The sequence below is a fragment of the Leptopilina heterotoma genome, unplaced genomic scaffold (genome assembly GCF_015476425.1).
Source record: "Leptopilina heterotoma isolate Lh14 unplaced genomic scaffold, ASM1547642v1 Lhet_26, whole genome shotgun sequence".
Lineage (NCBI taxonomy): Eukaryota > Metazoa > Arthropoda > Insecta > Hymenoptera > Figitidae > Leptopilina > Leptopilina heterotoma.
In genome coordinates, this window is record NW_025110969.1 from 2,446,903 (window position 1) to 2,460,534 (window position 13,632).

General features: G+C 25.7%; 1 protein-coding gene across 1 annotated transcript in view; it reads right to left on the reverse strand.

Moving 5' to 3' along the window:
* The window catches only part of LOC122503312 (sex-determining transformer protein 1-like), a 40,799-nt gene extending 29,308 nt beyond the window's left edge, over positions 1 to 11,491 (reverse strand). The window contains exon 1 of the mRNA XM_043613799.1: positions 10,931 to 11,491. The gene's annotated coding sequence lies outside the window, so the exon portion shown is untranslated. The remainder of the gene's footprint in view (positions 1 to 10,930) is intronic.
* Positions 11,492 to 13,632: the final 2,141 nt, after the last annotated feature.

A 13,632-nucleotide genomic window follows, 5' to 3' on the forward strand; every position in this document is an offset into this window, starting at 1 on the left:
TTCAATTTTTGACCCATATCGTCTAACAGTAGCTAATGCTTCTATAACCGGATTCAAGGTATCAATTTCATACATATATTCATACAGATGTTTTAAAGTATTTAGATCGTATTTTTACAGTTGAGAAGAAATTTTAGAAAAACTTTTATAGTAAAGAAAAACTTCTTTCCTCTTGAGAAGTAATTATTTATACATAAAGAATGTAAATTTGAATACGTTTTCAATTGTTACCCCTACAAGAGGGGTAAAAATAGTGAAATACACTACAAGAGCTACCAACAACATTGGAAGAAAAGAATAAATTTCCTTTCATAACGTTTTCATGTTTTCGGTAATTTGTGGTTAAAAATTCGTCACGCTCTTATTTGGAGTGAAAAGAGGGATTTAAATATACATATGATGCTCTCTTTTTTCTGCGGATGAAAGAAAATGAAAATTTTAGCACCCTTATGGTGAAATCAACAGCAAAACTATAGGGGGTCGGTTGATATGTTCTGACCACCAAAGACTCCGTACTCATACAGAGAGGAGTGTTTCATTCTTCAGGTGGTCCTCCATCCGGAGGCTGGACTATCTTAAGACAGTTTAGTATACCACACACAACGCGACACCTCTCATAGGGACCACACACGAAGGATCTCTCCCACCGCAGCCAGGTTCCTCCTTTTATCCTTCTTCATTTTTATTTTCGTTTTTCCTTGTTCTTCTCTTAAAGCCAAAGCTTAAAATATAGAGAAAGACAGAAACTTATATATGCTGCCGGTTATACGTTTGTCGATTAACCACGCTTTTAAAAATAAATTTTCTACCACATATATATTATTCTATACAATCTTGATCTCTATATCTTTCAAATCTTCGATTTTATCTGATTTTTACGGAAATGTTTGATTTTTGAATTGCTTTTGCCGAATGATTATAATTAAATACACACAAATTAGAAACTAAATGATATTTTATATGGTAAAATGTTGGGAATACTTTTTTGTGCTTTTGCATCAGCAGAAGTTGTTAAAGGCTCAAACTAGGTCTGTAAATCCAGTAAAAGTCAGATTTTTTTTAAAAAAAGGTCCGTAAAGTCCGTAATTTGATTGAGAAAAGACGAAAAGTTCGTAAATTCTATAAGATTATAATTTGGAGAATTTTAGAGAAATTACAAATGATTGCAGAAATCCAACTATTTTCAAATATAAACAAATTATCCGCAGAAATTCAATTATGTTTAAAAATTTAAAAAAATTCTCATTAAAATTTCAATTATCTTTATAAATAATAAAATTCTTCTCCGAAATTCAATTATTTTCAAAAATTAATAAAATTCTTGCTGCAAAATTTCAATTATTTTCAAAAATTTTTTTCAATTCAATAACTTTTAATATCTACTATTTTAATGAAATTTTCCAAAAAATTCAATTTATTATTCAGAAAAAATTTAATAAAATTCTACGCAAAGTTTTAATTATTTTCATAAAATAATAAAATTTTCCAAAAGAATTCAATTATTTAAAAAAAAATTCAATAAAATTCTACGCAAATATTTAATTATTATTTTCATAAAATAATTTAAATTTCAAAGAAATTCAATTATTTACAAAATTTTTATAAATTCCTTTGCAATCTTTCCATTATTTTGATAAATAATAAAATTTTTAGAGGGATTCAATTATTTTCATAAATAATTAATAAACTCATCGCAGAATTATCTTTATATAAATAATAAAATTATTTTCAAAAAATTTAATAAAATTCTAGTCAAAATTTCAATTATTTTAATAAAATTCTTGGCAAAATTTCAATTTTTTTAAAATATTATAATTAAATTCTTGTTAAAATTTAAATTACTTTCAAAAAATTTAATACAATTCTTTTGGCAAAATTTCAATTCTTTTCAAAAACTCATCGGAGAATTTCAATTATTTTCACAAATTTTTAAACTCTCATCGAAATTTCAATTATTTTTAAAGATTTTAAAAATTTTAATCAAAATGACAATTATTTTTACAGATAAAAAAATTCTTCTCCAAATATCAATTTATTGTTTTCAAAAATTTTAATAAAATTCTTGTCAAAATTTCAATTATTTTCAAAAATTTTTCTTAATTCATTGATTTACATTATCTACTATATTTTAATAGTTTAAAAAAAAATTTAATAAAATTCTATGCAAGCATTCAATTATTTTCATATAGATAATAAAGTTTTTACAGGAATTCAATTATTTTCGTAAATATAAAATTCTTTTTAGGAATTAAATTATTTTCATAAATAATAAAACTCATTGCAGAATTTCAATTATTTTTAATACAATTTTAATCGAATTTCTCGAAAAATGTAATTATTTTTAACAATTTTTTTCAAATTCGTCAAAAGAATTCAATTTTTCAAAAATTTATTAATAAAATTCTTTATGAGAATTGAATTTTAAGAAACATGCAATTATTTAATAAATTGTTTTTTTTTTGTATTTAAATAATTGAATTCTAGTAGAATTTCCTATAATAAAAATGAATTTCAAAATGAATTTCACTTAAAATTTTAGATTATAATGGAATATTAAAAGTATATTACAGCAACGTGAATTTTTAAAAATAATTGAATTTTAAAAATGTTTCAAATTAAAATCTTTGAAAATCTGAATTTTTCTTATTTTTAACAAACGATATTGTGGAATTAATTTTTTGAGAAAGTTTATTTGCTAATTTTTTTAAAATTATTTGAAGTTTTTATTTTCTAATATATATTTAATATTGAAGAATTGACGAATAATTGAAATTTTGTAAAATTGAATATTGTAAACAAATGAATTTGAAAATCCACAAGGACCTATTTCATAAAATATTAAAAATAATGCATTTATAGAAGAAATTTATAGTTAAAAACACGAAAAAAATTTAATTTTGGAAAAGTTACAAATTATTGTAGAAATTCAATTATTTTCAAGAGTTATAATAATCTTCGCAAAAATGAAATATTGTTCAAAAATAATAAAATTCTTCTTATAGAGATTCAATTATTTTCACAAATAATAAAACTCATCGCAGAATTTCAATTATTTTTAATACAATTTTAATCGAATTTCTCAAAAGAATTCAATTATGCTTAAAAATTATATTAAAATTCGTGGAAAGAATTCAATTATTTAAAAAATTGTTGATAAAATCCTTTATGGGACTTGAATTTTAAGAAACATTCAATTATTCAATAAATTATTTTTTTTTATTTAAATAATTGAATTCTAGTAGAATTTTCTAATAAGAATTGATTTTAAAATTGTCAAAGAACTTTTTCGAAAATTATTAAAAATAATTGATTTAGAGAAGAAGTTTCGTTAAACATTCTTGAAAATAATAATTGAATTGATAATGATTTTATCACTCGGGCATCTTTAATTATTATAAAACATGAAGAAACCGATCACTCCGAGTCGAAGACTCGGAGTTATCGGTATTTTCATGTTTTATAGTTATGAAAAATTGAATTTATAGTTTTAAGTAAAATGTTCTTTTATTTGACTCGGGTTATATTTTTGTCAGTAATTGGTCCGTATATGGTCCGTATATGGTCCGTAATTTTTCATTGTTGGTCCGTTAAAGTCCGTATTTTGAAATACTTTCACTGGTTCAAAATTTGTTTAATGCTTCGGAAATATTTATAACAGATATGTTGATTGTGCGGTCAAAGAAAATATTGCGAAAATTTTATTAATATTCAGTAGGACGGTGTTTATTTGTTACCGCATGTACCAGGTACGGAAAAAATCGCAAAAGAAGCTATTAATGACTAAAAAGAATTCATTTTGTGGGCGACTTGTCATGGGATGACAGTTCTTTAAACCACAAGGCACGTCGCAACCTTGAGCATTTGTCATGTATAGGTAAAATGTAAGATGATGGTAATTTCATACATGCGACGAACCGGGGGTTAAAATTTAGAAAACTTTCTTTTAGAATTTACTGCTTTGTTGCGGAATAATAGAAATTATAATGAAGCTGTTTTTTCTCGACGCAGCATCCTCTGAAGTTGCAGTAGCATAACACTTATTCTGTTGTCGATTTTATATACTTTTATAAGTCTTTAACTAACGTAGTCTTTTTAACGCTTTTAGGTCGTTTTTCCCTTAATTGGTCAAGAAAATCTAGTTTACTACGAGAACTCGAATTTTGAATGTCCCGAATAGTTATCTAATTTTGCATATAATGAATGTCGTTACTATACTTGGTTTCTTCAACGGGCCATCAGTGGAGGGTGAATCGTTGGGGTGAAATCTTTGAATGACCTTTAAAGAAGGGGGAAAGGTTGTTGGGAAGGGGAAGTATGGCACGAGCTTCCACTTCGGGAATAGAAGTAGTGTCATACATATTCCCACGTGGGACCACGCTGGCTAGAATGCGGGCCAAAAATATGCAAATATCGTGTGGCTATTTCTCATTCTTGGGGGCCTGTCTTTTAAAAAAACCAACTTGCACAGCAGAATCCCCCCAGCGCATAGATTCGGAAGGATCATTATATTAGCATACACGTCGTAAATGAAACCTGTCTCCCGTACCACCCCTTTAAATACAATACACATAGTCACACCCCATAGTATTCGAATCTCTCTTTCTTTCTCTCATTCTCAATCTCTTCTTCTATTTCAGAAGAAGCGTCTTGTTTTGTCCCGCGAGAAGTTTGGAATTCTGCCAACGGTCCTGCTTCCGGATACCGGTTTTTCTTATATCCTGGTGCGGGACGTTCCTCAGAGCTTTTGTCTACTTGAGATTAGAAGCGTTCAAATGACTCGGGAACCGATCTAACGGTTCTCGCAAAGTTCATAGGTGATCACCTTCCTTTTTTTACGTTTTTAGCCTTTCCAACGGACACTCTCTGATGGGAATCTGTTCTCAAGTATATTTAACAATTTTTAGAAATTTCCGCATTAAACTATATTTGAGGTAGAAAAAAAGTTTCCAAACTCAGTTTGAATCGGTTGATTTGTATTAAGTTTAGAAAAATGTTAGCATAAGTATTTAGAGTACTTCAATGATTTCGAATCATTATACCTTACAGCATCTGTAAGGATATCAAATTGTGACAAAAAAACGTACATCAAAACTTATCGTAACAATTTTGATAGATTTTTTTGTAATATCTTTAGAAAAAGTACTGAAAAGTGGTCGAAACAGTTCTCAAGAATTTCAAGATGATAGTACACGAGATTTATGATATACCTTCTCAGGAGTATTTGGACCTATAAATAATTTTTGATTTTAATAAACCTGAACTGATCCATCACTTAATACTCGAAACTTCTGTTAAATTTTTAAACTATTCTTTTGAAAATTAATCCAAAGTGTTTGAATGAATTTTTAAACAGTTCCTAAATATGACTAAAACTGTTTCTATTAGGACAGTTACTTATAAATAATTTAAATTTGAAGCCAAATTAATAAATATCGTCTCGAATTATTTTTGGTTTTCGTTTTCAAATATTCATTCATTTTGGTTTTAAAATTTAAACGTTTTCAGACTTTGTTTTCTATGTGTATACTTTTTCTTAATTTTTACCAAAATTTACTCCATAAATGATACAAATAAATAAAAATTCGAATAACACTTTTTCTTAATTTTTACCAAAATTTATTGCATAAATGATACAAATAAATAAAAATTCGAACAACTTAATATAGATAATTTAGGTTCTTCTAAAATTAAAACAGTAAATTTTTTAAAATTCTCGTCAAAAATTTCAATTATATCTTCAGAAATAATTAAATTCTTCTCCAAAATTCAATTATTTTCAAAAATTTTAACATAAATTCTTGGCAAAATTTCAATTATTATCAAAAATTTTCCTCAATCAATGATTTTCAATATTATTTACTATTTTAATAAAATTGTCCAAAAGAATTCAATTATTCTAAAAAAATTTAATAAAATTTCTTAATAGAATTCAATTATTTTCATAAAATAATAAAAATTGCACGTAAATTCAATTATTTGCAAATTTTTTTATAAATTTCTTGGCAATAATTTAATTATTATTATAAATAATAAAAATTTACACGGATTCAATTATTTTCATAAATTATAAAATTCTTTTTAGGAATTCAATTATTTTCATAAATAATAAAACTAATTGCAAAATTTCAATTATTTTTAATACAATTTTAATCGAATTCCTCGAAAAATGTAATTATTGTTAAAATTTTTATTAAAATTCGTTGAAAGAATTGAATTTTTTTTTAAATTTATTATTAAATTCTTTATAAGAATTAAATTTTAAGAAACATGCATTTTAAGAAATAATTGAATTTTAAAAAGGTTTCAAATTAAATTCTTTGAAAATAATCTGAATTTTTTATACTTTTAACTAACAATTTTGTGGAATTAATTTTTTTGAAAAAGTTTCATTGCGAATTTAAAAAAAAAATATTTCAAGTTTTTATTTTCTAATTATTAAATATTGAAGAATTTACAAATAATTGAAATTTTGTAAAATTGAATTGTAAAAAGAAATGAATTTGAAAGTTCTCAAAGAACTTTTTCAAAAATATTATTAAAAATAATGGATTTATAGAAGAATTTTAATTAAAAACACGAAAAAAAATTTTATTTTTGAAATGTTACAAGCTATTGCAGAAATTCAATTATTTTCAATAATATTCTTCTCAAAAATTAAATATTGGTCAAAAATAATAAAACTCATATCGCAGAATTTCAATTATTTTTAATACAATTTTAATCGAATGCTTCAAATGAATTCAATTATTTTTAAAAACTTTATTAAAATTCGTCGAAAGAATTCAATTATTTAAAAAATTGTTGATAACATTCTTTATGAAAATTGAATTTTAAAAAACATTCAATTATTCCATAAATTATTTATTTTTGTATTTAAATAATTGAATTCTAGTAGAATTTTCTAATAAAAATTATTTAAAAATGAATTTCAGTTAAAATTTTAGATATAATAATTGAATATTAAAAGCATGTAGCGTGAATGTTTAGAATTTATTGAATTTAAAAATTAAATTGTTTTGAAAAAGTTAAATTGAATTTTTTTTATATTATTTGAAGTTTTTATTTGCAGAATGAAAGAATTGATGAATTTACAAATAATGGAAATTCGATAAAATTGAATATTGTAAACAAATGGATTTGAAAATTGTCAAAGAACTTTTTCGAAAATTATTAAAAAATAATTTATTTAATGAAGAATTTAATAAAATTCTACGCAAACCTTTAATTATTGATTTCATAAAATAATAAAAATTGCACGTGAATTCAATTATTTTGCAAATTTTTCATTCATTTTTTCGCAATCATTTAAATTATTTTCATAAATAATAAAAATTTTAATTGAATTGTTTTTATATTACTTGAAGTTTATTTATTTGAAGAATAAAAGAATTGAAGAATTTACGAATAATTGAAATTTCGTAAAATTGAATAAAAAAGAAAGAACTTTTTCGAAAATTATTAAAAATAATTGATTTAATGAAGAATTTTAGTTAAACATTCTTGAAAATAATAATTGAATTGATAATGATTTTATCATTCGAGCCCTAAATATGGCGAAAGTTCTTATAAAAATCGATTAAGTTCTTCTTATATCTTCTAAATTTTTTTTGTTAAAAGTTAAAACAAAAGTATTCCACTTGATTGTAGAATATTTTAATTCTTTGGTGGTAAATAATAAACAAATAAATTTTTTAAGATTCTGATGTCAAAAACATTGAATTCAATATTTAAGTAAATAAACAAAAACGCACTGCAAAAATTAAGAATCTTAAAATTTACTACAAAGTTAGTTAAAACATCTTATATTAAGATATGTTTAGTTCAGAAAATTCTTAATATTAGATGTTTTAAGTAACTTTGTAGGAACTTTTAAGATACTTTTTTTGCAGTGTAAATTCATTAATTAATGTAAGCAATTAATGATTAATAATGAATTATATTTATTTTATTAAAAACATTTAAATGAAGACTTGGTACAATATATAAGAGGAAAATATGCATTCAGTTTGGAGGAATCCGCATCAGATAAAGATTCCTTTTTTGTGGTGTATTATCAACTATTATTAATTATTTCTTAACATAGTTAAGTTTTTGGATCTGAATATATATTATTATTCACTTACTGCTTGGGGATTTTTTGCAATAGCTGATTCAGAATTTGATATAAGATTTTAAAAATTCAAAAATGTCAAATAATGTAAACACTGCGATTGTATCTAAACTTAAAATAGAGAAAGAGAGAAACCAGAAACAACAACCTAATATGGAATTGAAAACAGGAAACGTGGAACAAGTAGTCGAGTATAGATGTTAAAAAAGAAATCTGGTTAATAAAGCATGTTTACGCCTAGTAACCTTAGACCCCTTATATTCGTCCCTTTGTCAAATACTCCCACACTATGAAATACTTGTTCGACTTTTGCGCTAGCTAGACCATCAAAAATTCCTGCTGTCAATTTGTTGCAAGAGACGACCCACCAGAAAATACAATTGAGAATGTATGCTGGTACCTGGACTATATGCGGAGATAATCCCATCCTTGGAACATTATTCTTTTGCTCCCCCATGGACTGCCTACCATAAAGACCTATATATATGTGTGTGTGTTCATTGTCAATACATAACTCCAGACCAAATTCTAAATTTCTTCAGCGCCATCTTTACGATCTGTTATGCTATATAGAAGAAGAATCTCTCCACACTCGGATTTCAAACTGAAAATCGGTGAAAATAGGGGAGAAGAGAGACCTTTGAATGAAAAGAAAAACGACGAAAAAAAAACTGTATTGATATTATCCGTGGGGGGAAGTCCCTGTGGGGCGCTTTGTGTCCAAGTGTGAAGGTAAACATTACTGGTTGGAGATTCTAAGTCTTATTCGTATATTTCTAAACGACAAAGACATTGTACAGTCGGATGAGTATAGAGAAGGTCGGCGAAAAAAAAAGGGAATGAGGGATGAGAAATGAGACATTGATGTCGTTCCCCCCAAAGGAGCGCATACATATCCTAAGTAAAGACGTATTCAATTATTATTTTTCCAAATCTTGGCGATGAATTCTTTTTTTGAAAGAGCCCTTCAAAAATAAGTTCAAAAAAATCTTCAGTTGTAGTTTCTACATATATTTTTATTATTATTAATACATTTATGAATATTTGTATAATAAATACGTGACAAATATTTATAAGTGTATTAATATGTGCTAAATATTTATATTGTATATAAAGAAAAGATGTTTAAATCCATTTGTTAGGCCTAATGGTCGTTAGACCATTAGGCCTAACAAATGAATTTAAACATCTTTTCTTTATATGATTTACAGCTTTCGAAAAATATTGATTTATATAAACTTATCCAACCTATAGTTTAAAAAATTATAATATAATTATTTAGTTTTGCATTATACAAATTTTATAATACTATATGTAGTGTACGATATTATAAATTCTGAGCTCTTTCTTTGTTATCTTGTTACTTCTGTTTTGGGACGAGATAAAACGATTCTTATCCTTTTCTCCCTGTTGGGTGCTGTTGACATTTTCTCGTCAATCTTAGTTAATTAATTCAAGGACAATTTTTGAGAACTGCCGGCTATACCTTTAACAGTATAAAATTACATACCGTACATTCCAAGAATTCTACAGAGAAAACAAATTATTTCAGTCATAAAAATTGTCTTGCACTGTAATCCAATCGTGTTGTATTATTGTATAAGAATTTTAAAAATTTATAATTCAAGCGAGATCTGCACGTTTCGTTTCTTTTTTTCCAAAACGAAAAATCACATTATTTGTATGTACAGTGGGACCTCGATTATCAAAATTAATTTGGTTCCTATAACGCATTTTGATTACATTTACATTTGCACTACATTTGCATTAAAAATCCGAAGATGGTCAATAAAATTCTATGATTTTTGGATACCAACCTAAAAAGTAAAGATTTGGGTTTGAAGCAACAAAGTAAAGTTTGGATAACAAGGTTCGGTTAGAAGATTCGGATAATCGAGGTTCCACTGCTGATGAATAAAGAAACTATTAAAATGCGAAAATAAAACTAAAAATCAGAAATCAAGTCCGCACTTTAAAGACATAATAGAATTTTTGTTTTGAAAAACATTTTCGGATCATATTTCGTTTTTGTAATTTTCGTAAAAGAAATTTTGTTTTCTAGTTTCATTATTCGCATTTTGAATTGTTCGTTGCAAAAGAAGTAAATCTTAAAGAATTGATCTTAATAATGACTACAAAGTTACTTAAAGCATCTTTTACTTTAAGATGTTTCAAGACCTCAACATCTTAATATAAGACGTTCTAAGTAACTTTGTAGTCACTTTTTAAGATACTTAGTTTTTTGCAGTGTTATTGAGTTAATTAATTTATATTCATAATTATAAACCTGGACATAAATACCCATTTAAAAGATTGTGAAAAGTTTGTTAAACGATTCTTAAAAGATTGTTGAACGTTTGTTGAAAGTTTGTTAAAAGATTCTGAATAGTTTGTTGAAAGTTTGTTAAAAGATTCGGAAAAGTTTGTTAAAAGATTTGGAAAAGTTTGTTAATGATTCTAAATAGTTTGTTAAAAGATTCTGAATAGTTTGTTGAAAGTTTGTTAAAAGATTCGCAAAAGTTTGTTAAAAGATTCGGAAAAGTTTGTTGAAAGTTTGTTAAAAGATTCGGAAAAGTTTGTTAAAGATTCTGAATAGTTTGTTGAAAGTTTGTTAAAAGATTAGGAAAAGTTTGTTGAAAGATTCTGAATAGTTTGTTGAAAGTTGTTAAAAGATTCCTAAAAGTTTATCGAAAGTTTGTTAAAAGTTGCCTAGTGAAAAGCTTGGTTCGAGTCAATTTTACGTTTTGTTGTGAGAAATACAAAAACAATGTGTGAGTAATCTTTTGTTTCGAAAGTGAAGAAAACTAATAAGGTACTTACCAACGGCCGAGAAGCCGATATAGAATCTTTATATTGTCCAAGTTTTCGTATTTCAATACACACTTTGAGCACAATTTATTTTCAAAAACCAAATATTCAGATATAATTGTATCCTTAGAGAATTATCTTCTTGTTGATAAGACGGTAAACAATGAACCACGTGGCTAATGGTCGTGGCGAGCTAATGAGATATTCTTATATTTCCTAGCAAAGAGAACATTTAAAACACGGAAATTAGTACGTTTTATTATTTTTAATTTCGATAAATTATTAAAGAACAAAAAAGAACACGTGTTTCTTCACTTATTGTCTTCGTGTGTGGGTATCATACACATGCACTTCCTCACATTCATAAGTAAATACCCGAATGGGAGTGAATCGAACCGCCGGTTTCCAAGGATGGGTTCGAACTGAGGCCTCGCCTTGAGAGTCCCGTCTTTAGCATGAGTTTTCGGTGTATTTTTCTTCTTTTTTTCAGGGTCGACGGTGTGGCGTTTGCAGCCATGGGTCCCTGGGCCCCGGGAGGCGATCTTCACATTCACGGAGTGGGGGCCCCTAACCTCACTTAACTCCCCACTCTGTACACGACACCCCTTATTCTTCATCTTCTCTTCTTGTCGCTTCCCAAACGAAAGGAGGATATCCTTTTGTGTCTACGCCTATGTCTGTATCAGTGTCTGGGCTCTATAGTGCACAACCACAATTGTATGTAAAACTACGAGTCTGTGTGTATTGGTACCTATACCGTAAGAGTAAGAGCACCATCATGTCAGTCATAAACAGTTCAGCTTCTCTTTCTTACTCGCACAAACTCTCTGAGTGACGTAATTACTACTCTATGGCACTTATAATACCCGAACCACCAGATTCTTGAAACTCTTTACCGAAAATAGCAAAAATCTTGAAGGTCTTAGAAAAGGGGCAAAAAAAAATTGTTTTCAAAGTCAAATGACATAACAAAAGACCTTCCGGAGGGTAATGACTGATGCGCATCAAACGGAAAAAAAATTCTATACCAAAAATTGTGTGGCTGTATAAGTCGATTTTGGTGACATGAAAAGATTCTTTGTTTAGTTAGCAGGAGATGTAAATTTAACCCGCAAATATAACGTTAATTTGCTAGAAACAATTAGTTCCCATTCACAGCATAAAAACTTTCATAATAATTTATTAAAGATTTAATTGCAAACTTCGGAGTATTTACTTGCAAAGTTTAGTGAAAATTGTGACCCACTTCAATAAATGTTAACCAAAGTTTCACGCTATAAACATTTATTGAAGTGGGACATTTAAATCTTTACCAGGGCACGAACCAGTGAAAGTATTTAAAAATACGGACTTTAAAGGACCAACAATGAAAAATTGCGGACCATTTACGAACCAATTACTGACAAAAATATAACCCGAGTCAAATAAAAGAACATTTTACTTAAAAACTATAAATTCAATTTTTCATAACTATAAAACATGAAGAAATCGATAACTCAGCGAGTCTTCGATTCGAAGTAATCGGTTTCATCATGTTTTTATAGTAATTGAAGATAACCGAATGATAACATTATCAATTCAATTATTATTTTCAACAATGTTTAACTAAATTCTTCTTTAAATCAATTATTTTTAATAATTTTGGAAAAAGTTCTTTGACAATTTTCAAATTCATTTCTTTACAATATTCAATTTTACGTAATTTCCATTATTCGTAAATTCTTCAATTCTTTTATTCTTCAAATAAAAACTTTAAATAATATAAAAAAATTCACGGTACATTGTTTTTAATATTCAATTATTATCTAAAATTTTCCAACTAAAATTAATTTTTAAATTAATTTTTATTAGAAAATTCTACTAGAATCCAATTATTTAAATACAAATAAAATGTAAATAAATAATTTATTGAATAATGTAATGTTTCTTAAACTTCAAATACCATAAAGAATTTCATCAGCAAATTTTGAAATAATTGAATATTCTTTAGACGAATTTTAATAAAAATTTTGAGAATAATTGAATTGATTTGAAAATTTGATTAAAATTGTATTAAAATTAATTGAAATTCTGAGATGAGTTTTATTATTTTTTTATTAATTTTTGCAAAAAATATTATTACTCTTGAAAATAATTGAATTTCTGCAATAATTTGTAATTTTTCCAAAATTAAATTTTTTTTTCGTGTTTTTAACTATAATTTTTCTATAAATGCATTATTTTTAAGAATTTATGAAAAATGTCTTTGAGAATTTTCAAATTCATTTGTTTGCAATTCAATTTTACAAAATTTCAATTATTCGTAAATTCTTCAATATTAAATATATATATTAGAAAATAAAAACTACAAATAATAATTTTTAAAAAAATCAGTAATTAAATTTTCTCAAAAAAATTAACTTCACAGAATTGTTAGTTAAAAATATGAAAAATTCAGATTTGCAAAGATATTAATTTGAAACATTTTTAAAATTAAATTATTTCTAAAAATTGACGCTGTATAATACTTTTAATATTCCATTATAATCTAAAATTTTAACAGAAACACATTTTTAAATCAATTTTTGTTAGAAAATTCTCATAGAATTCAATTATTTAAATACAAAAATAAATAATTTATTAAATAATTGAATGATTCTTAATATTCAATTCCCATAAAGAATTTTATCAACAAATTTTTAAATAATTGAATTCTTTCAACAAATTTTTATATA